The sequence below is a fragment of the Loxodonta africana genome, chromosome 16 (assembly GCF_030014295.1).
Source record: "Loxodonta africana isolate mLoxAfr1 chromosome 16, mLoxAfr1.hap2, whole genome shotgun sequence".
Taxonomy (NCBI): domain Eukaryota; kingdom Metazoa; phylum Chordata; class Mammalia; order Proboscidea; family Elephantidae; genus Loxodonta; species Loxodonta africana.
In genome coordinates, this window is record NC_087357.1 from 14,433,465 (window position 1) to 14,457,048 (window position 23,584).

At 44.6% G+C, this 23,584-nt stretch overlaps 1 pseudogene; it reads right to left on the minus strand.

The window, feature by feature from the left end:
- Window positions 1-4,471: 4,471 nt before the first annotated feature.
- The window catches only part of LOC100661391 (UDP-glucuronosyltransferase 2A2-like), a 43,256-nt pseudogene continuing 24,143 nt past the window's right edge, over window positions 4,472-23,584 (minus strand).

Below are 23,584 nucleotides of genomic sequence, written 5' to 3' on the forward strand. Positions count from 1 at the left end.
CGTATGAGCAATTGATGGTCTGTTCCACAGTCGGCCCCTGGCCTTGTTCTGACTGATGATATTGAGCTTTTCCATCGTCTCTTTCCACAGATGTAGTCAGTTTGATTTCTGTGTTCCATCTGGTGATGTCCATGTGTATAGTCACTGTTTATGTTGGTGAAAGAAGGTATTTGCGATGAAGAAGTCATTGGTCTTGCAAAATTCCATCATTTGATCTCCAGCATTGTTTCTATCACCAAGGCCATATTTTCCAACTACTGATCCTTCTTCTTTGTTTCCAACTTTCACATTCCAATCGCCAGTAATTATCAATGCATCTTGATTGCATGTTCGATCAATTTCAGACTGTAGCAGTTGATAAAAATCTTCTATTTTTCTTCATCTTTGGCCCTAGAGGTTGGTGCGTAAATTTGAATAATAGTCGTATTAACTGGTCTTCCTTGTAGGCATATGGATATTATCTCATCACTGACAGGGTTGTACTTCAGGATAGATCTTGAAACGTTCTTTTTGACAATGAATGCAACACCATTCCTCTTCAAGTTGTCATTCCCAGCATAGTAGACTACATGATTGTCAGATTCAAAATGGCCAATACCAGCCCATTTCAGCTCACTAATGCCTAGGATATTGATGTTTATGCCTTCCATTTCATTTTTGTTGATTTCCAATTTTCCTAGATTCATACTTTGTACGTTCCAGGTTCCAATTATCAATGGATGTTTGCAGCTGTTTCTTGTCATTTTGAGTCGTGCCACATCAGCAACGGAAGGTCCCGAAAGCTTTACTCCAACCACGTCATTAAGGTCGACTCTACTTTGAGGAGGCAGCTCTTCCCCAGTCATCTTTTGAGTGCCTTCCAACCTGGGGGGCTCATCTTCCAGCACTATATCAGACAATGTTCCACTGCTATTCATAAGGTTTTCACTGGCTAATGCTTTTCAGAAGTAGGCTGCAGGGTCCTTCTTCCTAGTCTGTCTTAGTCTGGAAGCTCAGCTGAAACCTGTCCTCCATGGGTGACCCTGCTGGTATCTGAATACCGGTGGCATAGCTTCCAGCATCACAGCAACACGCAAGCCCCCACAGTATGACAAACTGACAGACACGTGGGGGCTAGATAGCTAGGTTTTTCTTCCACGGCATGGCTGGGTGGATTTGAAGCGCCAACCTTTTTGTTAGTAGCTGAGTGCAGACCAGTTGCCCTCCCTGGGGACCTCTGTGTTGGAAATAAACAAGCCCCCAAGGACCACACTGTGTGTGGACCTGAGATTCTAAACCAAACAGACTCACCCTTGGCATGACAGAGCTTTGCCTCTTTTCTGATTTCTCTCTTCTGTTCAAAGGAAAACGTCAACTTGAATGAAGAATGACAAGAAATGGAGTTAAACACCAAGCAACTGGGTTTGAGGTTATCCTTTATTTTTTTTTTCTTCCTTTTCTCCAGACAGAGACCAAAGCCGCTCACTGAGCCCTCCCTAGCCTGCCACTGCGCTGAATGCCGGACCGAAGTGGCCCATTTAATCCTCACCTCGGCCCTTCCCTTCAAGGAATGGATTATTTCCTCAGCGCTGCAGACCAGGAAATTAAGGTTGAGGGGGGTTGAGGGACTTGCAAAAGGTCACCCATCTATGAAGTGACAGGGTTGCTGAGATTTAAACCTGGGTTTGCAGGAAGAGAACAGAGGTCTTTCTTTCTGACCTCCAAGTGCGGGCCATCAACAGCTGGGTGATCAGATCTCTGAGATTAACGAAGTCAACAAGACTTTCAAAGCATTATCTGAAGGTAAACAAGTCAGTATCACCTATCGCTTGTGTTTGTGAATTGCTTTTCCTCTCTTGGGAAAGAAACATGGAACTCAACACCTAATTGAATAGGAGGCAGGGGCTCGGGTTTCTCTTGGCATCTTTGCATCTAGCCCCCTGGGGATCCTGGCCTGGTGCTATTTCCAGAAGTGTCTCCCTCTCAGCAGGGAAGCTAGCTGGGGGGCTTCAGTGGGGCCATTAGCTCTGAGGCCAGAGCAGGGTTTGCTGAAACTCCAGATGGAGACAGTCCTGGGAGGCCCTTGGCTCAAGCCAGATAGGAAGTTTCCCTGCTTCCCAGGCATAAGGACTCCTACAAGGCCCTAATGACAAGGTCCTAATGACACGGATCTTATCTCCTGCTGAGGAATTTTCCCAGGGAGGTGGGAAAGGTCACTGAGGTGTGCTGGGGAGCCTGGGCCCGCCCACACCCTTCTGCTGCCGGGGGGACTTGGGAGAGGTTCTGAGCCCACTTGTGCGTGTGTTTGCTGGGTCCCTGTGTCCTCCTGAGACCCACCAGGCAGTTCCGAGCAGGGGATGTGACCATGGCGCCTGGCCTGGAAGAGACCTAATAAAAAGGTGAGCCAGGAGTTTTTACTAAGCTCCTGTTTGACAGTTAAAACTGGCCCAACCTAGGCATGGGGGTCCAGGGTCAGAAACCCCATCGCCCTGAATTCCTGAATCTGAAAGGATGCCACATCTTCAGGACTTGTGCACCATCTTCACTATTTTTTGCCCTGTGTTCCACCTGTACTATTATTTCACTTTTTTCATAATCTATGATTTTCTCTAAGAATTCTAAAAAGTAGGTATGTCGAGAGAGGTAAGTGGAAAACCAGTTTGTATGTGCTACACATGGAAAGTTGCCATGAAAATTAATACAAGGAATATCTTCAGCAATGGGAATGGATGATCCACAACTATACCCAGTAACATGGATGAATCTCACACATGTGAAGGTGAGCAAAAGAAGCCAGACGTGGGGAGATTCTGTTTATATAATTGACATGCAAAAATTAGGTAACACTAACCTATGCTGTTAGAAGCTAGGAGAGTGGTTAGCCCTTTTTTGGGGAGGGGGGGATGAAGGGAATGACTAGACAAAGGCAAGCTAGGGGTTTCTGGGAGCTGATAATTCTGGGTTTTCCCCCCTGAATGAATGCACTTTATATGGAAAATGTCTCTGAAGATGCACAGTGACAACATCAGGCTTTCTGATCTTCTCAAATCAAGAGGTTGAGGCTCCAGTGAGTTTCCTTTATTTCTCCAGTTATGAAATTATACAGAAGTCATCATCGAAGTAGAAGTTTTCAGGATTTACAAAATGAGAATAATACCTTGAACATAATGCATCCTTATATCCCTGGCTGTTGTTGTTGCTGTTAAGTGCCATCAAGTTGAGTCTGATTCATAGTGACTCTATGAACAACATAACAAAACACTGCCTGGTCTTGCACCATCCTCATAATCGTTTGCTACATTTGAGCCTAAGGTTGCAGCCACTGTGTCAATCCATCTCATGGAGAATCTTCCTTTCTTTTGATGGCCCTCTACTTTACCGAGCATGATGTCCTTCTCCAGGGACTGATCCCTCCTGATAACATGTCCAAAATACGTGAGACTATGTCTTGCCATTCTTGCTTTTAAGGAGCATTCTTGCTGTACTTCTTCCAAGACAGATTTGTTCGTTCTTCTGAAAGTACATGGTATGTTCAATATTCTTTGCCAACACCATAATTCAAAGGCATCAATTCTTCTTCAGTCTTCCTAGTCCATTGTCCAGCTTTCCCATGTATATGAGGCTATTGAAAATACCATGGCTTGGGTCAGGCACACCTGAGTCCTCCAAGTGACATCTTTGGTTTTCAACTTTTTAAAGAGGTCCCTTGCAGCAGATTTGGCCAATGCAATACAGCATTTGATTTCTTGAATGCTGCTTCCATGGCTGTTGATTGTGGATCCAAGTAAAATTAAATCTTTGACAACTTCAATATTTTCTCCATTTATTATGATGTTGCTAATAAGTTGCCAATAGGTCCAGTTGTGAGGATTTTTATTTTCTTTATATTGGGGTGTAATCCATACTGAAGGCTGTAGTCTTTGATCTTCATCAGTAAGTGCTTCAAGTCCTCTTCATTTTCAGCAAGTAAGTTTGTGTCATCTGCATATCACAGATTGTTGATGAGTCTTCCTCCAATCCTGATGCCCTGTTCTTATTTATATAGTCTGGCTTCTCCAATGAATAATACAGATTGAATAAGTATGATGAAAGAATACAACCCTGACACACACCTTTCCTGATTTGAAACCACACAGTATCCCCATGTTCTATTCAAATGACTGTCTCTTAGTCTATGTACAGGTTTTGCATGAGCACAATTAAGTGTTCTGGAATTCCCATTTTTCAAAATTTAATCCATAATTTGTTATGATCCACACAGCTGAATGCCTTTGCATAGTCAATAAAACACAAGTAAACATCTTTCTGGTTTTCTCTGCTTTCAGCCAGGATCCATCTGACATCAGCAATGATATCCCTCATTCCATGTCCTCTTCTGAATTCAGCTTGAATTTCTGGCAGTTCCATATTGATGCACTACTATGACCACTTTTGAATGATCTTCAGCAAAATTTTACTTGTGAATGATATTAATGATATTGTTTGATAATTTCCACATTCTCTTGAATCATCTTTCTTTGGAATGGGCACAAATATGGATCTCTTCCAGTCAGTTGGCCAGGTAGCTGTTTTTCCAAATTTCTTGGCATAGATGAGTAAGCACCTCCACTCTGTATCCACCTGCTGAAACTCTCAATTGGTATTCCATCAATTTCTGGAGCCTTGTTTTTGCCAATGCCTTCAGTACAGCTTGGACTTTTTCCTCTGTACCATCAATTCTTGAGCATATGCCACATCCTGAAATGGTTGAACGTCAACCAATTCTTTTTGCTAGAGTTGACTCTGTGTATTCCTTCCATCTTCTTTTGATGCTTCCGGCATCGTTCAATATTTCGCCTATGGAATCCTTCACTATTGCAACTCAAGGCATGAATTTGCTCTTCAGTTCTTTCAGTTTGAGAAAAATGCTGAGCATGTTCTTGCATTTTGGTTTTCTCACTCCAGGTCTTTGCACATGTCATTATAATGCCTTTGCCTTTTTGATCTGATGAATGGAACTATTCGTTTGAAGAGGAATATTGAGAAAGAATTTATCAAAAAGCACAGAGGATTCTTCCTCATTAGGGTAGAATGGGTTAACTAACACCATAACAATTAACCAACAGTAAACTATCTGGGGGAATCAGAACAGGCGCAGCTCTTGCCAGATGTGGAGGAGAATCTTCCCACAACTTGAACCATAGTGGTTAAACTAAATGGGATGGTCTCACCTATCATGCCTATTATCTTAGGTCTTAAAGAGATCTATAAGTCCCTCTTTTTCTTCTTTCTTGTCTTAAAAAACTCTTGATAACCAAACAAGCAACATTTTATGACAAGGAAAATAAAGAGTGCCATACAAACCAGTAGAAACCCAGTCACATCTAAAGAGTGGTACTGGGACCAGGTGAGGCTGAGGGCGCTGGGCGAAGGTTCTTGGCTGCTTCATGGTACGTGACAAACTCAATCCAGAAGATGGCTCCGTCCAGCAGCTTTACAGGGTGAGTGGCTGATAACCTCACAGCATTCTCTTCATGTGATGGGTCATTGATGACTGTCTTCAAAGCCTTGAGCAAACCTGTATTTGTCATTATGTCTATGTTCAGATGCACTGCTGCCCCCCTGGCCTTCATGTGAGCAGTGTTATCAGGCTAATCCACAACAAGGGAATGCCCACCACAGGGATCCCATGGTAGATAGCCTCATATATGCCATGGGTTCCACCATGAGCTATAACAGCTTTGGTGTTTGGATGACCATGAGGTCATTCTACGGGGATTCACTTATAGAACCAAGTATTGGGTCCTAAAGTACCTGGTTTCTTGCCATCAAATCACCAGAGCACTTTTTGTGGAATCTGGGCAGGGGCTAATGCAATCCTGTGGGTGATAATTCAGTTTCTTGATCCTGGTGCTGATTTCATAAGGTGTCCAGTTTGTGATAATTCACCCAGCTTAACATCTAGTTTGGAGTACTTGGGTGGCACAAATAAGTTGGTGGTTCAAATCCACTCAAAGGCACCTCAGAAGAAAGGCCTCGTGATGTACTAATGAAAGATCACAGCCATTTAAAATCCTACAGGGAGTGCAGTTCTATTTTGCATCACATGGGGTCGCTATGAGTCGTTATCGACTCATGGTTAACATTCAATTTAACACCACTTACAGTGCTAACCTCAACACAAAAATAAGTTAAAAATAAGTACAGAAATGCAGCAAATACCGTACAGTGCTTATTCTAGCCAGATGCCTGGCCTGTTAATGGCTCTGAGCCCAGGGCCTGCTCCTCCTTGTGAAGAAGGTGGTGTAACAAGTGCTAAAGAGGCTGAGAGGCCTGCACCTGGTTGTCCTTTCAGCTCCTTTTCATCAGAAGGTTTGGAGGACAGTTGGAAAGGAAATGACTTTCTCTCTGTGTGATGCAAGCCTTTGTCAAGCACTTGAGAAAACATTGAAGGAGACGCCTCATTCCCAGCCTCAGGTAAATCATTAAAATAAGATAAGGTGGAGAGCTAGGGGCACTGAGTGTGGGGGAAGGCCTGCCAGGTGGGTGGGAGGCTGAGAGGATGGGAGGACTGCCAAGGTCAGAGTTGAAAATTCAGTCCTAGGGAGAAGAGGGAGATGAGCAGGGTGGGGGCACCACAGGAGGCACAGCAGAAGGAGGCACGTGGGGGAGCTGGCTCTGGGGCCTATCCTGCTGCACTGGACTCCCAGGGTTGCCATAGATCAAGTGAGCATGGCTTTGGGCTGCTTACTCAACCCAGGTCTGGTCTAGAGAGAGGCTAATGTCCCCACCTGTCCAGGACAAGGTAAATGGGTGTGAAGGACCCATTTCCCCATCTGGTGCCCCCTACATGCCCATGAATGTGCCCCCTGTCCCCACACACTGAGTTCTAGATTCCCAGGCTCTTGCAACTAGAAGGCCCCCCATTAACGAGGATACGCCCAGGGCCCAACACATCCACACCCCGCAAGGGTCTGAAGCCATCCAACCCCTGTGGCACCCCCGCCACCCGAGGGCTGAGCCAGGGCATCCGGGGCACCCTTCCGCCCCCCTGCGGGGCCTCCTCGAGCTGGTTTAGTATTAAGCATTAATGATTAAAACCCAGGTCTCCATTAAGCCCAGAGCAGGCCTTTGTCTCCAGGCCGTGCGGGGCCTCCTCCTTTGAAATGCCACATAAAAATGATAGACGCCCTTCCCTCCCTCCTGGCTGGCGGGCCCTTTTTCCCTTTAAAGTTTGGTCGGCAACACAGGGCGTGACTTGTTTAAACACAGAAGCTTGAGGCTAAAGGGGGCTGCACGACCACGGGCCAGGCCCATGGAGACAAGGCCCAGCAACCATGAGGAGGTGGCTGGAGGGACAGGAGGCAGTGAAGAGTGGACATCGAGCCTGGGCCACCACCACAACCCAAGGACCTGCTGGCCCTGCAGCGAGGAATGTGGCAGCACACGTCGGGCTGGGGAGGTTTCGAGACCCAGTGAGACCTGTGGCTTTGCCAAGAATCAAGCTGATGGCTGGGATGATAGTAACATCAACCCCAGTAGGATTCCTTGACCTGGCCACATGGCAAAGCGTTGTGCTGAGAATTGAAAGAGAAAGGGTACGGTGTGTTCAGGGAGCAGCCGCACTGGCATCACCTGGGAGCTTGGTAGAAAGTCAGTCTCAGGCAGCTGCCTCAGAATCTGCATATTAGTGAGCTCCCCAGGGAACTGCTGTGTGCATTTGAGAAGCCTGGTCTACCTAACCATAGTTCTGATAGTGCTAAGATACTGCTAGCAGGTATTGAGTGCTGCCCATGGGCCAGCACTGTGCTAAAAAAAAAATTTTTTTTTAAGCACTTTATTAATCATCCTATTTGATCGTCACAGCATATGAGATGCACAATTTTGTGGAGGAGAAGGTTGGGGTCCTTCTCCAGGGAGGTTTGATGCTTTGCCAGGGGCACACATCTCGGGATCAGAAGCCGAGGCTGGCCCCGGCTCACATACAAGCACCCACACAGAAACCCCTTCTACGTTAGCTCCTGTGTGTTGGAGACTGTCCTTTAAATGCCATCTCCCAGCAGTTCAAGGTGCACCAGGCAGAGGTGGACCAGTAGGAAGCGCCCTTGGCCGCAGAAAGACACACTCCTTATGTCTCTCCAACCCGGACTCCTGAAGATAGTCATGTGGTATGACCCATCCACACTTCAGCTTTTAGGGAGAAACACCAGTGCTGGGTGTGAGCAGTCCCCACTATAAACCACAAAAACCAAACCCATGGCCATCTAGTCGACTCTGACTCATGGCAACCCGATGCACGCAGAGTAAATTGCTCCACAGGGTTTTCTTGGCTGTAATCTTTACAGAAGCAGACAGCCAGGCCTTTCTTCCACAGTGCTGCTGGGTAAGTTTGAAATATCAACCCTTAAGTTAGTAGTTGTGTCACCCAGAAACCATATATCCCCCACCCCCTGCCACCAAGTCCTCAGTGGTGCCATGAAAGGGTTAAGTTAGGGCTCAGTCAATAAATAAATCTGTGTTTATCTGCTGCAAAGTAAGCTATTTAGGTTTCAGATTTACAACCCTTGGCTTTCATAAAAGTCAGTCATTCCCTATGAAAGAATGTGGGTTAGATTTATAGGATCTGCGTTAGTCTTTAAAGCCCAGAGCTGGTCTATGACTCACCCTTCATGTTTCTGCTCCAGTCCGGGGATATTCACGCGCAAAGAGAAAGATTCAGATCTTTGCCCTGAAAAATCAGACTGTTGCAGGGAACTAATTTTTTTTTTAATTATAATGGCGTCAATTGTACTACGCTTGTAAACTGGCCGTTGAGCCGACCCCCCGGAGCCTGTTTTGCAGGGGTTTTATTCTGCAGTAAAATATGTTCTTGCTGTTTGGCATATAAGACCTCCACTGGTATGAGCGAGTGTTTTTTCCTACCAAATCATTAGAAATAAACAGCCCACCAGTGGAAAGGCAGAAAAAATTATAAGCAAGGAAAATAAATCTTGGAATGTTTGCGATTGGTGACTTTAATAAAACCAGTCACTTAGCCCAGCAGCCCAACTAGCTAAATGGAGCTGGCCTGGTATTTTTTATTCTAATTTGAGTTTGTGTTTTGCCAGTGTGAAATGGGGTCAAGGCAAGACACTATGGAAAAAGGCTTTGATGTCTCCTTGAAAAATATTTTGCACTGTGACTTTACGGTATTTAGTGTCCTTCTCCCCCTTCCCACTCCCAACCTCCAGCTTGACAGATTGCTTGTCTACCCCGTGGCCATCACACATAATAAAATAAACCATCATCCACACTCCTCTTTCCAACTCCCTCCCCTCCCCCAAAGAAGTCAGACTCCAAGGCAGAACATCTTACCACATGAAGTAAAAATGCTGATCAAGATAACAGAATATGATTCAAGGGGACGGAGGAAACCAGCCCCTTATACTTTCTCCAAAGCAAAGTCAAGGTGAGAGGCTCAAGTGCAAGGGGAGGGGAGGGGAGGGAGGTCATACAGATTGGGCTGCTGGCCAGTCCAAATAAAGCGGGGTTAGGAGGGGAAGGTTTGCCAGCAGGTTGAGAAATAGGGATGGATTGAGAAGGATGGCAGCGAGCAGTGGACCTAGAAAAATAACAAAATGCCCTTACATTTGCAAGAGCTTTAATTCAGTCTCACACTGCTGAAGACCAACCAGTTGCCACTGAGTTCATTCCAACTCGTGGCGACCCCAAGTGTGCAGAGTAGAACTGTACCCCACAGGGTTTTCAAGGCTGTGAGCTTTCAGGAGCAGATTGCCAGGTTTTTCTTTTGAGGCACCTTTGGGTGAGTTGGTAGTCAAGTGCTTAACCATTTGCGACCCCCAGGGACTTCGTACTAAAGAGTACACATGGTTAAGTGAAAGACAGAATGACCTGGACTTGGTCGGGCAGAGGAAATGTTTAGGAGGACCTGCAAGTTGCCAGCCAAGGCTCCAGGGACACAAAGATGAATAGGACTCACCCTTGACTTTGTCTGGGCCTAGTGAGGGAGGAAACGGCTTAGAGGATCCCAGCACAATGAAGCAGCAGTATCCATAGGGCAGTCTGAATCTACCGTGCGGGGTCGTCCGGGTTTCAGTGTAGCTGGGAAGACCGTCCTGCTGGGCCCTCTCCTGAGCTCACCCTTCTATTGCTTACAGAGCATTATGGAAGGCAGTCCTTTAGGGTTCTCAAAGATATACAAATGTGGTCCCTGCCCCCGCTGGGTTCAAGGCCACCAATAAGAAGCATACAGACCATTGCTGTGTACCATGTAGAAAGTGAAAGGGGCAGAAAAAGGAGATTATGTGTGAATCTGGAAACCAGGGAAAGCATCAGGGAGGAGGTAGTGTTTTATGGCTCTTGAAGACTCAGTAGGATTTTGACAGGTAGAGGTGAGGAGTAAGGATAATCCAGGGAGAAAGAAAAATGAGCAAAAATGTTTAGGTGTCGGAGGATGCTGGCGTCTTTGGGAAGAGGCCGGAGGAGTCCTTTGTGGCTGGTTCATGGGACATGTGAGAAGACTGGGGGCCAGGGCTGGAAGGGAAGCTGGCCCAGTGTGGATAACCCTGCCCCCACACTAAGGAATCTAGACCTGATCCTGCAAGTACTGGGGGCCCTCCCGACACCTGTGTCTGTGGTCAGGGCCCTTATTTGTGGTCCCAGAGTAAGGTGCAGACAACCCGGTAAGCAAGATAAGCACGGGTTTACTTGTGCTTACATACTAATCTGCAGTGACCAATTTCACATGAGTTTCGCACAGTGGTAAAACCCACGTGTAATTGTTCTCTACAGATTAGTAAGTAAACACAAGTAAGCCCAGGCTTACCTTGCTTACTGGGTCATCCGCCCCTGTCAGGGATTGTAGATTTGAAAACAGGCTTTGTTTCTGTAGGAATGTGCTAGGGGGTTGGGGAAAAGCCAGATGGCAGCCATACCCAGAAGCAGAATCTCTGATATGAAATTGGCCACCACAGATGATCTGGTAAGCAAGGTAAGCACTGTGCTTACCTTGTCGATTGGATAACCCATCCCTGCCCAGAGTACACACTTGCTCCATCCCAGAGCTTTCCATTTGATGGTGCAGTGTCATGTTTGTCTCTCATATTGAATTGTGAGCACCTGGGGGTCTAGGTCACATTATAATCCCAGCCCCAAATATCATGCCCAGCACATAATATATATTCAAGAAATGTCAGATGCACAAAGAATGAGATGAGTTGTCAACATTTCCTCCGTAATGAATGAACGTTTGTAGCAGGAGCAGAGGGCCCAGAGTGGTGCCTCACAGAATTCAGGCTTTGGGTTCGAGGGTAGACTGGAGCAGGGAAAGCCAGGAAGCAGAGAACCGTTGGCAGACAGCTGGGGGTTGTGGTCTGCTGGGGGTGGGAAATGAAAGGGATGAGAATGCGAAAGACTGGGAGGTTCAGAGCCAAGGTGAGGTGGAATGGCAGTGCCAGCAACTCGGGGTGGGGGAGCAGTGAGGATGCAGAGCAGTTTGGAGATGATGGTGACCAACTGAGCACAATGGATGAATGAATGAACGAACGAATGAGTTCAGTTTGGGATATGCTGCATTTGAAGTGTGCTCTGACTCGCGGTGGGGAATTGGTAGCAAGCAGGAAGAAATTTCACAAAGACACGTCTACACAGTTTCAAAGGAGACAACCAAAAGAGAAAGCCAAGGTCAGATCCCGGGAGAGAGGCTATTTTTAGAAGCTGGAGCACTAGACACTAAATTCAAAATTCACTTCTCCATGATCTCCATCTTCTCTACCTATTTTAGTGGAAATCACTTTGGACTCACAGTGGGGGCAGCCAATTTTCCTGTGACCTTGTTTTGATCTGAGAGCACCATAAATTGGGAGCCTTTCTAGGTGAGTGAAGTGTACCCCTCTCCAGCACGTTGAGAAAGAGCTGGGCTGGCAGACACCCCAATCTTTGTGTCCCACTGAGATAAACGCCCCCGGACAATGAACAGCCGCCCCTCTGTAGGCTGCATGCATTGGCTCATTTGCAGTAGACAAGCATGATGGGCTGTGAGAACGTCTAAAAGCAAGTGTTTTCTGCTCATAAATCGGAGCTGAAATCTGGGGAGGATCCATCTGTAGTGGAGCAGAGGGGTTGGCCCTCATAGCCAAGGTCGAGGAAATAGGAATGCAACCGACTAAGGTCAGCAATGACAATGAGGGGGGATGGGGCAAAGACGGAGTGAAGGGCAGGAGGAGGGAGTTATAAGGTGGGGAGATCGGTCTGAACTTGAGCCTAGGAGGAGAGAGAATTTCTGGAAACGGAAGGAGGATGCTGATAAGGCACTGCCTGGGGGTGTCATGTCAGCCTGCAGCAGGACTTCCAGCTGGCCAACCAGCCAGGGAGGGCCTGGTGTCTTTGAGTCGCAGAGAGAGCAGGGGTAAAGCTGGCCTGGTAAGGGGTTGCACATAACCTAGAAGGCAAGCCAGAGGTGTCTGTTAAGCTGGACTCCTCCTGCGTCTGTCTCCTAACCTCCCACCCAGACCATTAAAGCGAATATCCAAACTCACTGCTATGGAGTCAATTCCCACTCATGGCAACTCCATGTGTTACAGGGTAAAGCTGTGGTCCGTAGGTTTTCTTGGCTGTTGTCTTTTATGGAAGCAGATCACCAGACCTTTCTTCCATGAGGCTGCTGGGTGGGTTCCAACCACCAACCTTTCTGTTAGAAGCCAAGCACAAACCCTTTGCACCACCCAGGAACCTTGCCCAGGCCACATCTACCTTTCATCTGGGCAGATTGCCAGAGTGTGGCGTGAGATGACTTGTCACCCCCCTCCATTGCCCCAAAGGAGAATACAGAACAGACCATCCTCATTCCCCCAGTGCAGAAGTACCCAATGACCTGAGGCATGTCCCCAGTGTTGCTCCAGAAGCAACTAGAACCTGTGCACCAAAGCCCCTGCTCTGGCCTCCATGCCATGCTCTGGCCAGCAGAGGCTGCTGCAAGGAGCTGACCTTCCTTGCAGAGGACTGCTTCGCATTTCCAGATTTCCAGATGTACTTTCGCAAGAAGGACCCACCCCACATTAAAAGCAGCTGCTCCCACAATGGAAGTCCAGCCTTAGAAGGGATGGTACCTTGTGGATTCACCAGGGTCCGCTGCTCCCACAATAGGAGTCCAGCCTTAGAAGGGTTGGTACCTGTTGATTCACCAGGGTCCCCTGCTCCCACAATGGGAGTCCAGCCTTAGAGGAGATGGTACCTTGTGGATTCACTAGGGTCTGCGGTCTTATATCCGCAAGTCCAGGTCCAGGCAGGAGGCAGATGAAACACTTAGAGTGATTCTAAATAGGAGCTTTTTACAGATGTGCGGGCAGGGTTAAAGGAAACCAACAAGGAGGGTGTAGTTCTCTGGGGCCAGATCAGCATGAAGGAGGAAAGCAGGCAGTGGGAACTACCATACAACCTAGCAATTCCACTCCTGGCTATATACCCAAGAGATTGAAAGCAGGGACTCCAGCAGACACTTGTGCACCGATGCTCATGGCAGCGTTATTCACAATAGACAAGAGGAAGAAACAACTGCCAATGGAAGAAAGTATAAATAAAACACGGTATATACGTGTAATGGAATATTACTCAGCCTTAAAAAGATATGCATTACTGATACGTACACCTGAACACGTTATGTTCAGTGAAATAAGCCAGATGCAAAAGGCCACATACTATAGGATTCCATTTGTATGAAGTGTCTGAAGTAGGCAAATCTATAGACATGGAAAGCAGGTTAGTCATCACCTGGGGGTGGGGCATGGCTGCGGGATGGGGAATGACTGCTCCAGGGTACAGGGTTTCTTTTTGGGGTGATGAAAAGGTTCTGGAATTAAATCGTAGTAATTTTTTTTTTTTTTAACGGTTCCACAACTCTGAATATACTGGAATCCATTGAACAGTACACATTACGTGGGTGCATTGTATGGTATACGTCTGTGAGTTATATCTCAACGAAGCTGTTGAAAAACATCATGCAGCTAGTAAAGGGCAAAGCATGGAACCCAGCACAGTTTTCTGTCTCCAAAGCCAGAGGGCAGAAGGGTCATCTGAGGAGTTCGCAGATGCCCTGGCCCTCTTCCCAGAGTGCCAGGCATAGGGCTCAGGAAATCTGTATGCTAACAAGCTTCCCAGGTGAGTCAGAGGCAGGTGGATGTTTGCATCTCAAAGCCAAAAACAGAGACCTGCGGAGGTAACAGAAATTCCTAGGTGGTGCAAACGGTTAATGGTTAACCTACTGGGCTGCTAACTGAAGTTAGAAGTTCAATTCCATCCAGACAGACCTTGGAAGAAAGATCTGGCAATCCACTTCCAAAAACGAAACCACTGAAAACCTTTCAGAACACAGTTTTATTCTGACACACATGGGGTCACCACAAATCAGAACCGACTAGAAAACAACTGGTTTTTGTAGAAGTGGAGTGATGGTGAACTTTTAGGTGTAATCTTGTGTTTTATAGACATTGGCCATTCAAAACCCTATGGAGGAGGAGGCGGAGCCAAGATGGCGGAATAGACAGATGCTTCCGTGGAGCCCTCTTTACAACAAAGACCTGAAAAAACAAGTGAAATGAGTATATTTGTGACAAACTGGGAGCCCTGAGCATCAAAGGCAAGCTTAGACAATGAACTGAGGGGCAAGGGGAGGAAGAGGCCGTTCAGAAGTGGAGAGGAGTTACCGGACCTGAATCACGGGGAGCCCTCAGGCACCATTCCTGGAGCAGTGGCGGGGGGGGGGCAGTGGCGGGGGTGGCAGCAGCGGGGGTGGCAGCAGCAGGCTGGTCCTAGCGCTCGGCCGCACATTCCTCAGGGAGAAGCAGCAGCCACACAGCCCACTCACACTTCCGGAACCTGAGGAGAAGGGCGCTCTCGGCAAAAGCTAAGTACTTGCGTATATTTTACCGCACCCCCACCCCCAAGCCAGCTTCAGCGGCTGAATCCCTGGGCCTGAGATAGACCCTGGTGAGCACCTGAGCCGTCCTACCGGCCTTGGAGAAGGAAAAAATTTGCAACTGGGGGGAAAAGATAATTTGCTAGCTCCATTAACTGGGGGAGCTCAGGACAGAAGCGGCTCCTGTTCAGGCATAAACCATCCGTGGACCTTGAGCACCTTTCCCTTCTGCATGGACCTGTGTGGGCCTATTTCAGGAGAATAGGTCCTTGCTGGCGAACTCCAACCATTTCAGCTGTATGGTGGAGAGGTGGGTGTTTGACATTTGACATTGCTTTCCTGTTAAAAAAAGGTCCTCACCTACCCACATCAGGGACCTAAGGACTGGTAGCTCCACTCAGGTCACCCAGCCACCCGAGACAGGGGCCCAAAGATAACTGGTACCTCCCAGTCCATACAACCAAAAGCTTTGGGTGCCCATGGTCCCTCTGCAGAACCCACCCACCAGCACCCTCTAGGGAACAGAGAGGCGTTTTCCTCAGGGACACTTGGGGTCAGTTCTCAGTCCCCTGCCTTGTTCAGAGCGTGACCCCCTGCTGCAATCAGATACAGGTATATACGCCAATCACCCCTGCCCCTCTAAGACTGTAGGACAGAGCCTATACCACACACTTGATATCAGCTACCTGGAAACCTGAGCTGAATTCATACAAGAAAACTGAAGGGACTGCTAGACTGATATACCTGATAACAGCTCTAGCCAGCTGGGGACAGGACACCAGAGCTCCAAAGGCGAAAATAATCAAGCTAGCTCACTCAACCAACCCATAGGGGTATACCAAAACAAAACAAAGCAAGGAACTACGACACAGTAAGCAAGCATAAACTAATACAATAACTTAGAGATGGCTCAGAGACAACAGTCAATATCAAGTCACATAAAGAAACAGACCATGATCACCACAACAGGCTCTCAGAACAAAGAATCCAGGGATCTTCTAGATGAAAGTGCATTCCTGGAATTACCAGATGCAGAATACGAAAGTTTAGTACACAGGACCCTTCAAGACATCAGGAAGGAAATGAGGCAATACGCAGAACAAGCCAAGGAACACACAGCTAAAGCAACTGAAGAAATCAGAAAGATTATTCAGGAACATAATGAAAAGCTTAATAAGCTGGAAAAATCCATAGACAGACAGCAATCAGAAATTTAGAAGATTAACAATAAAATTACAGAATTAGACAACTCAATAGAAAGTCAGAGGAGCAGAACTGAGCAAGTAGAAGCTAGAATTTCTGACCTCAAAGATAAATCACTTGGCACTAATATATTTGAAGAAAAATCAGATAAAAGAATTTAAAAAAATGAAGAAACCTTAAGAATCATGTGGGACTCTATCAAGAGAAATAACCTATGAGTGATTGGAGTACCAGAAAAGGGAGGGATAACAGAAAATACAAAGAAAATTGTCGAGGATTTGTTGGCAGAAAACTTCCCTGATATTGTGAAAGATAAGAAGATATCTATCCAAGATGCTCATCGAACTCCACATAAGGTAGATCTTAAAAGAAAGTCACCAAGACATATTATAATCAAGCTTGCCAAAACCAAAGATAAAGAGACAATTATAAGAGCAGCGAGGGATAAAAGTCACCTACAAGGGAGAGCCAATAAGAATAAGCTCGGACTACTCAGCAGAAACAATGCAGGCAAGAAGGCATGGGATGACATATTTAAAAAAATTGAAGGAAACAAATTGCCTGCTAAGAATCATATATCCATCAAAACTGTCTCTTAAATATGAAGGTGAATTTAAGACATTTCCAAAGAAACACAAGTTTAGGGAATTTGTAAAAACCAAACCAAAACTACAAGAAATGCTAAAGGGAGTTTTTTGGTAAGAAAATCAATAATATCAGGTATCAACCCAAGACTAGAACACTGGGCAGAGCAACCAGAAGTCAACCTACACAGGTAAATCCAAAAAAAAACAAAACAGGGTAACAGCGATGTTATTATATAAAAGAAGACAACATTAAAATAATAAAGAGGGACTAAGAAATGTTTTTTTTTTTTTTAAGAAATGTAATCATACACCTTCCATATGGAGAGGAAGATACGGTGATACAAAGAAATAAAAGTTAGTTTTAAATTTAGAAAAATGGGGTAAAAAATAAGGTAAACACAAAGGAGACAAATTATTCTACTCATCAAAATAAAATACGAGGGAAAAATAGAGACTCAGCAGAAACAAAACCAACCACAACAAATATGAGGAAAGGACAATATATAAAGAAATCTACTCAGCACATAAAATCAAGTGGGAAAAAGAAACTGTCAACAAAACACAAAAAAAGACATCAAAATCATAGCACTAAATTCATCCCTATCCATAATTACCCTGAATGTAAATGGGCTAAAGGCACCGATAAAGAGACAGAGAGTGGCAGAATGGATTAAAAAACAAGATCCGACTATATGCTGCCTACAAGAGACACACCTTAGACTTAGAGACACAAACGAACTAAAACCCAAAGGATGGAAAACAATATATGAAACAAACAACAATCAAAAAAGAGCAGGAGTGGCAACATTAATTTCTGACAAAATAGACTTTAAAGTTAAATCCATCAGAAAGGATAAGGAAGGACACTATATAATGATTAAAGGGACAACACACCAAGAAGATATAACCATGTTAAATATTTATGCACCCAATCACAGGGCTGCAAGATACATAAAACAAACTCTATCAGCATTGAAAAGTGAGATAGACAGCCCCACAATAATAGTAGGAGACATCAACACACCACTTTCGGTGAACGATAGGACGTACAGAAAGAAGTTCAATAAAGACACGAAAGATCTAAATGCCACAATCAGCCAACCTGACCTCGTAGACATATACAGAACACTCCACCCAACAGCAACCAAGTATCCTTTCTTTTCAAGTGCACATGGAACATTCTCTAGAATAGACCACGTATTAAGTCATAAAGCAAGCCTCAGCAGAATCCAAAACATTGAAATATTACAAAGCATCTTCTCTGCCCATAAGGCCATAAAAGTGGAAATCAATAACGGGAAAAGCAGGGAAAAGAAATCAAACAGTTGGAAACTGAACAATACCCTGCTCAAAAAAGACTGGATTATAGAAGACATTAAGAATGGAATAAAGAAATTCAGAGAATCCAATGAGAATGAAAAAACTTCCTATCAGAACCTTTGGGACACAGCAAAAGTGGTGCTCAGAGGCCAATTTTTATCAATAAATGCACGCATCCAAAAAGAAGAAAGGGCCAAAATCAAAGAACTATCCCTACAACTTGAACAAACAGAAAGAGAGCAACAAAAGAAACCCACAGGCACCAGAAGAAAACAAATAAGAAAAATTAGAGCTGAACTAAATGAAATAGAAAACAGAAAAACAACTGAAAGAATTAACAAGACCAAAAGCTGATTTTTTGAGAAAATCAACAAAATTGATAAACCACTGGCCAAACTGACAAAAGAAAAACAGGAGAGGAAGCAAATAACCTGAATAAGAAATGAGAGGGGCGATATTACAACGGACCCAACTGAAATTAAAAGAATCATATCAGATTACTATGAAAAACTATACTCACCCAAATTTGAAAACCTAGAAGAAATGGATGAATTCCTAGAAACACACTACCTACAGAGGTAGAACAACTAAATAGACCCATAACAAAAGAAGAGATTGAAAAGGTAATCAGAAAACTCCCAACAACAAAAAAAAAAAAGCCCCGGTCCGGATGGCTTCACTGCAGAGTTCTACCAAACTTTCAGAGAAGAGTTAACACCACTACTACTAAAGGTATTTCAGAGCATAGAAAAGGATGGAATACTACCAAACTCATTCTATGAAGCCACCATATCTCTGATACCAAAACCGGGTAAAGACACCGCAAGAAAAGAAAATTATAGGCCTATATCTCTGATAAATGTAGATGCAAAAATCCTCAACAAAATTCTAGCCAATAGAATTCAACAACATATCCAAAAAAAAATTCACCATGACCAAGTGGGATTCATACCAGGTATGCAGGGATGGTTCAACATTAGAAAAACAATTAATGTAATCCACCACATAAATAAAACAAAAGACAAGAATCACATGATTTTATCAATTGATGCAGAAAAGGCATTTGGTGAAGTTCAACACTCATTCATGTTAAAAACTCTCAGCAAAATAGGAATAGAAGGAAAATTTCTCAACATAATAAAGGGCATTTATACAAAGCGAACAGCCAACATCACTCTAAATGGAGAGAGCCTGAAAACATTCCCATCGAGATCGGGAACCAGACAAGGATGCCCTTTATCACCTCTCTTATTCAACATTGTGCTGGAAGTCCTAGCCAGAGCAATTAGGCTAGATAAAGAAATAAAGGGCATCCAGATTGGCAAGGAGAAGTAAATGTATCTCTATTTGCAGATGACATGATCTTATACACAGAAAACCCTAAGGGATCCTCCAGAAAACTAGTGAAACTAATAGAAGAGTTCAGTAGAGTATCGGGATACAAGATAAACATACAAAAATCAGTTGTATTGTTCTACACCAGCAAAAAGCACATCCAAGTGGAAATCACCAAATCAACGCCATTTACAGTAGCCCCCAAGAAGATAAAATACTTGGGAATAAAGCTTACCAGAGATGTGAAAGACTTACACAAAGAAAACTACAGTACACTTCTGCAAGAAACCAAAAGAGACTTACGTAAGTGGAAGAACATACCTTGCTCATGGATAGGAAGACTTAATATTATAAAAATGTCTATTCTACCAAAAGCGATCTATACATTTAATGCAATTCTGATCCAAATCTCAAGGACATTCTTTAATGAGATGGAGAAACAAATCATCAACTTCATATGGAAGGGAAAGAGGCCCCAGATAAATAAGGCATTACTGAAAAAGAGGAACAAAGTGGGAGGCCTTACTTTCCCTGATTTTAGAACCTATTATACCGCCACAGTAGTCAAAACAGCCTGGTACTGGTACAACAACAGATACATGGACCAATGGAACAGAATTCAGAATCCAGACATAAATCCATCCACATATGAGCAGTTGGTATTTGACAAAGGCCCCAAAACAGTTAAATGCGGAAAAGACAGTCTTTTTAACAAACAGTGCTGGCATAACTGGATATCCATCTGCAAAAAAATGAAACAAGACCCATACCTCACTCCATGCACAAAAACTAACTCAAAATGGATCAAAGACCTAAATATAAAATCTAAAACGATAAAGATCATGGAAGAAAACATAGGGACAACATTAGGAGCCCTAATACATGGCATAAAGAGTACACAAAACATTATAAAGAATGTAGAAGAAAAACTAGATAACTGGCAGCTCCTAAAAATCAAACACTTACGCTCATCCCAAGACTTCACCAAAAGAGTAAAAAGACTACCTACAGACTGGGAAAAATGTTTTTAGCTATGACATTTCTGATCAGTGCCTGATCTCTAAAATCTACATGATACTGCAAAAACTCAACTGCAAAAAGACAAATAACCCAATTAAAAAATGGGCAAAAGATATGAATGGACACCTCACCAAAGGAGACATTCAGGTAGCTAACAGATATATGAGGAAATGTTCACGATCATTAGCCATTAGAGAAATGCAGATCAAAACTACAATGAGATTTCATCTCATTCCAACAAGGCTGGCATTAATCCAAAAAGCACAGAATAATAAATGTTGGAGAGGCTGTGGAGAGATTGGAACACTTCTACACTGCTGGTGGGAATGTCAAATGGTACAACCACTTTGGAAATCGATTTGGCACTTCCTTAAAAAGCTAGAAATAGAACTACCATGCAATCCAGCAATCCCACTCCTTGGAATATATGCTAGAGAAATAAGAGCCTTTACATGAACAGATATATGCACACCCATGCTTATTGCAGCACTGTTTACAATAGCAAAGACATGGAAGCAACCGAGGTGCCTATCAACAGAGGAATGGATAAATAAATTATGGTATATTCATACAGTGGAATACTATGCATCAATAAAGAACAGTGAGGAATCTGTGAAACATTTCATAACATGGAGGAACCTGGAAGGCACTATGCTGAGTGAAATTAGTCAGTTGCAAAAGGACAAATATTGTATAAGACCACTATTATAAGAACTTGAGAAATAGTTTAAACTGAGAAGAAGACATTCTTTTGTGGTTACGAGAGCGGGGAGGGTGGGAGAGGGGCATTCACTAATTAGATAGTAGATAAGAACTATAGATGAAGGGAAAGACAGCACACAACACCGGGGAGGTCAGCACAACTGGACTCAACCAAAAGTAAAGACCCACTAAAAAAAAACCAAAGTGTCCTTAATAAATTGAATGCTTCGAAGGACAGCGTAGCAGGGGCAGGGGTCTGGGGACCATGGTTTCAGGGGTCATCTAAGTTAATTGGCATAATAAAATCTATTAAGAAAACATTCTGCATCCCACTTTGAAGAGTGGCGTCTGGGGTCTTAAATGCTAGCAAGCAACCATCCAAGATGCATCAATTGGTCTCAACCCACCTGGATCAAAGGAGAATGAAGAACACCAAGGACACAAGGTAATTACGAGCCCAAGAGACAGAAAGGGCCACATGAACCAGAGACTACATCGTCCTGAGACCAGAAGAACTAGATGGTGCCCGGCTACAACCAATGACTGCCCTGACAGGGAACACAGCAGAGAACTCCTGAGGGAGCAGGAGAGCAGTGGGATGCAGACCCCAAATTCTCACAAAAAGACCAAACTTAATGGTCTGACTGAAACTGGAAGGACGCCGGTGGTCATGGCCCCCAGACCTTCTGTTGGCCCAGGATAGGAACCATTCCCGAAGCCAACTCTTCAGACATGGATTGGACTGGACAGTGTGTTGGAGAGGGATGCTGGTGAGGAGTGACCTTCTTGGATCAGGTGGATACTTGAGATTATGTTGGCATCTCCTTCCTGGAGTGGAGATGAGAGGGTGGAGGGGGTTAGAAGTTGGCGGAATGGACATGAAAAGAGAGAGTGGAGGGAAAGAGCAGGCTGTCTCATTAAAAAAAAAAAATTTTTTTTTTTTTAGGGGGAGAGTAATTGGGAGTGTGTAGCAAGGTGTGTATAGGTTTTCGTATGAGAGACTGACTTGATTTGGAAACTTTCTCTTAAAGCACAATAAAAATTATTAAAAAAAAAACAAAAACCCTATGGAATACCATTAGTTCGACTCTGATACACATGGGGCCGCTGTGAGTCAGAATCAGCTTGATGGCAAACTGGCTTGGTGTTTTGGGTGGGGGGAGTTAACGAAATTTGAGACTGTGGAGACTTCTGAGGCTGGTTTTTCTGGAGAGGGTAATTGTTTTTTCCCAGTGGATGAGTGGAAGCAAAGGAAGGAAGAGAAAGACCAGGTGGAAGGTCGTGAACAGAGAATCGTCTTGGAGGGAGATAGGGTGGGAGACAGAGGCCTCTCGTCTGAGGGAGGTCCCTTGAAGAGTAAGAGTTTTGTGGAAAAGACTCAAAAGAGGACAAAGAGCAAACTCGTAGAGGGTACTGCCTGCCTGGGGGCTTCCAGGATGGCTTGCCTCACACTCAAGAACACTCCCTGAGTGAACCTGAGGTAACATCAGTTCTCTGGGGCTTCTTTTTGAAGAACTCATCTGAACAGGCTCGGAAAGCACACAGCGGAGGAGGTTAAATTTCAGTCTTTTTCTGGTGTTACGTCTTTGTTCCCTTTACCTTCTCCTTGAAGTGGAAATGATTGATGCTTAAGTAACTCTGGCTCTTGAGTAATGTTTATTCAGACTGCAGGGGAACAAGATAGGGCTTAAAAATAAGGTGGACATTTTTCCTTTGAATGGCACGAGTTAAGCCTTTGAAGGTTAAGTGTATTCCCGATTGCCCAGTATAATAAAGCAAGAGAAGCCAACGGGCGAAAGGTCTCCCATAGATGATCAATGTACAGCAGTTAAGTGGAGCTCAAATAGACTCATGAAGCCACCTGAGCTGAAGCCCCTGGTTATAAATATTGACTAGGGCCTGGATTGCTTTGAGAATATCTTATGTCTTTTTGGGAGCCCTTTCAAACCCCGGAACTTGAGGGCTTTGTAAATAAGCTTCTAAAGCTCCGAGGAAAGAGGAAAGCCTCATTCCTGTATTCCAAACTCTCTCTAGATAACACCAGCTCCCCCGTCTCTCTGGAGGTAAATGAGGTCTGGCAAGGAAAAGCAACCCCCGCCCCCGACTGGTGATGGTGATTCTGCCTGGAGGGGACCCCAAAGTGCTACCCATTCGCCACCTTTTATGGGAGACACCAGAGGAAACAGGTGGGCTGTTCCCTACACATCAGCTCAAGTTGGCCATGTAATAGAGGCCAACAGGGGTTGAGACCAATCTAAACTCACCCAAAGATTTGGCCTTCAATGTGTTATTTGATCTTAAAATCTAAAACCATGTAAGCAAAAGCAGGAAAGAGAAACTTACGAATGTTTCTCCACATTCCTAAGATGCTCTAACAATTGAACTGGTGGTTTTTGAACCTAGGAGTTGAAGATGGGCTAAGGAGGCTACACGTTCCCAGGAAGCAAGGGGGAAGTTATGATGCTTCTGGGAGCTTGGGTGGTGAGTTCATCAACAGGTATTTGCCGAGCATTGTCGGAGCCCTGGTGGTGCAGTGGTTAAGAGCTTA